Here is a 4,071-nt window from a genome sequence, read left to right as displayed (position 1 = left end):
GGCCTCCGTTTATATATATATATATATATTTTAAAATCTCTGTAGCTTGATCATGACACCTGTAAATACATAATCCCAACCCATATTTTTTTTTTTTCAAAATCTCTGTAGTTTGATCTTGGCACCTGTAAATACATTGTTTCGGTGGTTCAAACAAATCACCACATTGGTTGATTTGTAAATATCAATGTTTTGGGTGGTCTGTATCTAATTACCCCCTCATGTTAGGGGCAATTCCATATAGACCATCCGAAATTTGCTATTTACAAATCAACCGCCCTCTTTCATTTATTGTGTATTCTCCATTTTTCTGTGATTTGTTGCTATTTTATTTACTTATCAGCTATTTTATTTATTTTTACTTTGTTTTTGTTTGTCTTGTAGACTGCTAATTTTGCAATGCAAATTGGAGTTTGTACCAGAAAACTTGTTGCCAAGGCTTAAGATCTGTTTGGGGCGGCTTATTTGCTGCGTTTGCTTTTTGAAAACGCAGCTCGATGCATTTGTTTCTTGTATTTCGGTCGCTTGTGCTTATCCAAAAGCGCTGTTCACGTTTTATAATAAACGCGGCCGTGGGATCGACCCCGCGGGCCAGCGTTCTCACCAACGATAGTTATGCGGTTGCCCTTCGTCCCTTGCAGTTAATGGCGGTTGTCTTCTCAGCCGCTTTCCCGCCCTTGAACCCCCTTAACTCCTACTCCAAATCTCCTCCCGCCTTCTCGCTACCTGTTTCTTGTTGTCGATTTGTCGGCCAGAAGAGTTGTAGCCGCTCGCCGACAATTCTTGGGGTCGCCACTCTGTCATCCCTCCAGCTTCTGCTGAACTCGAATTCCCAGAAATCGATGCAACGTCCTCCTCTTCTTCGGAGAAGGATCCTAACTCTTCAATGAATCACAACAAATAAGGGCATAGTATTTGAGATTGAAACAATGTATCTTTTCTAACTAGAGTGTCTCGCCAGCATTGCAGAAAGTCAGATGTAGATTTTAGAGGTGTGGAGAAAATAAGTCAATCTGATGCTAACTTTATGATGTAAACCATGGCATCTTTGATTAATTTTGATTCTTGTTCTCTGATACAATGCTTCTGTTCTTATTGCCTTAATTGTGTAGCCTTTTTTTTTGTTACAATAAAACAGTTTTGATGTGCTCGTTATATTTGCTTTATTATTTAAATTAAGGCTCTACACCCGACATTTTTTGCTGAAAACTGTAACTTAAATTTGGTGTTTAAGCTTATGTTAATCTAATATTTCTTGTTTCAGTCCTCCAAAATTTTTAGGAGTATTGCATGTAGGAAATCGAGTTGTTAGAGTTAGGGTTGATGTTGATAAGCCTATGACATTTATTTTTTAATTTCCTATACATGGATAGAGTGAGGATTACTCTTTTATCTCTTGCACAAAAGGTATTCAATCTACCCCGACAAGTCTTTTTCTTTGGAAAACACTTGGAATCATAAACTAGAGGGCCTTACCTAATCAGGTTGCTTCGGCCATTTATAAAAATTTAGTACAAGAACTGTTCAACTTCTTATATTTGGATGAGCTGTAGTGCAAAATGCTCCTTGGACAACCATGAATGGTGATGATGGAGGAACCTATGTAGGTCCCTATGTATGATGGGGTTGGAGCGACACAATTCCTAGAGATAGCCTTGATACAGTTAATTTTCTTACATAAGCTTTGTGGTGGTTGATTGTAGGGAAGGTCTTGGGGGAGATGATTGCATCAAAATAAGTCTGTGATGCAAGTCTTGTTGATACTGTAAGTTTTGTTAGAGATGACTATGATGTTAGGGAAATTGTGACATGTTTTGAATAATAAGATCTTAATGCAGGTGAGGTTGCAATGGAGGTCTTATTAGGAATGGTTATGTTGCAAGAAAGGTTGCAGCGTTAGTTTTTATGGTCTCATGTGTGCTATGACAGTTTTGTTACAAACATCATTACAGCACAGGGGCAGATTGATCATTTATCCAGAAATAATTGCAAATTAGCTGTTTTTCAATAGCACAAACCAAACAACCAATCAGATTATCCGGATCAGCTGTTGATCAACAGTTTATGTGGATCACCTGCTTATCAGTAGCTTATTAATAAGTTGCAGCTACCTCAATCATAAAATAAAGCAAGAGAGTTGTTTTGGGGAAGATTTGCAAGTTGTTTTGGGGAAAAAGTAAATTTTTTGGAAGCTGTAATAGGTATTTATTTATTTTTCTTAAATTTAGAGGTTTTTTTTTATGACCACATTTTGTTAAATTTTAAGAATATTTACCAATTCATATGTATTCACATATCAAACACTTCAGATTTTTACATGTATACCATTTTATCTACTGCATGACATGGTGTATTTCATTATCTTGAAGTCAATTAGTGGTGTTTTTTATGCGATGGGAAATATTTGGGTTGTGGTATAAATGCAAAAAATAAAGTTTAGGTGTTAGCTTTTGTAAATACATAAAAATTAGCTGGTGCGTATGTAAATTCCCCTGCAAGCGACGTCAAAACTTAGAGCAAAACTTATTGTCATATAATTACTATCACTATTACTTTTATGAGCTAAAACCATAATTATTTGATGCAAACACATCTGAATGTTAATGCGCTTTTAAATAAGTAGTCCATTAACTCAATTTGTTTTCAAGACTGCTCATGTATCATTATAATTCACAAGGGTATTAACATCATTATTGAATGTATATACTATAATAGCGCTGTAAATGAGTCCAGTCGAGCTTGAGTCACTCTTTGCTTGGGTTTGAACTTGATTAAGTAATCGAGTTTGCGCTTGAGCTTAAGTCTACGGGTTTGAGCTTACACGAGATGGCCTGTTTATTATGAAAGAAAGTAATATTAATTTAAGCTATTGTTGTAATGAGTTGACCAATAAAATGAATAATTGGGAGGTAAATAATAAGAAGTCATTTAATATAAATTATTATTTTTGATATAAAGATGAAGTCTTGTCATATATTTTGAGTATATTTTATATTAATATTTTTTAAATGAGCCGGCTCATGAGGTAATGAGTTGAGTCGGCGCTGGCCTGAGTTTGGTTTATTAGTTCCTTGAGCCTAACTCATTAGCCATTTATTGAGTCAAGCTGAGCTGGCTCAATAGTTGACTTGACTACTAACAACCCTACTTACAACATTAAGAGCACTTAAATTTATAATTTTTTTTCCCATCTTGTACATAATAGACCCATAACATTATCATTGTCGGTTCCAAGCCTAGATGTGAAAAGTGAAGGGTTGTGTTAGTAAGTCAATAGCCAGCGTAAAACTAGTAGAAAAAATCATGACATTAATCATTTGGATCATTGTGTAAGTGCTAGGGTGTTCTCTGGAAGGGATGCACTGTATGCCCTAAATATAGTGAAAAGTGCAAGTGCTGCTACACTGGCGACCGGGTTTAGTATCAAATAAGCAAGCGTTACCACATTTCAGACAGATGCAGATAAAGAAATTAGTTCGTGAAACTAATAAAACAAATATTATGATAGGATCTTGAAATATAGGTATCTCAATGATAAATTAATAGAGTTTGGAATATTATGATTCATAGAAAGATTAATATCTTATTTATTCAAGGAGCGAATGGTTGGAGAAAAAACTAACGAGATTGATAACTTAGATTTTAAACTTTGTTATTATAGTAAGAGTCGCACTATAACCTAAAATCTAATCAAATAAATTATAATCAAACTTAACCTAAATCCAATTTAATTTAAAATTAATCAAATTTAATTCTAAATTGAATTAAAATGAATTCAAACCAAATTTGAGATTAAAATTGAATTTATATTAATTTAAATTTAAATTGAGATTGAATCAAAATTGTGTTTAAATCAATTTAATCTACACTAGACATTAATCTATAATAAATTTAAATTATGCTCAACAGTAAACAAGATAAACTTAACCTAATAAAAACTATACAGTAATTCAAGCTAAGAGTAAGTCAAATTCTTATCTAAATTAAACCTAAATTCAACTAAATTTAAACTTATGCCCAAACAGACTCAAGTCAAATATACTCCAAACCTAAAGTAAAACTATTAAAACT

Source organism: Phalaenopsis equestris, unplaced genomic scaffold (genome assembly GCF_001263595.1).
Source record: "Phalaenopsis equestris unplaced genomic scaffold, ASM126359v1 Scaffold000488, whole genome shotgun sequence".
Classification (NCBI taxonomy): Eukaryota; Viridiplantae; Streptophyta; class Magnoliopsida; order Asparagales; family Orchidaceae; genus Phalaenopsis; species Phalaenopsis equestris.
The sequence above is the reverse complement of the archived record's forward strand: the minus strand, read 5'-3'. Positions refer to the sequence as shown.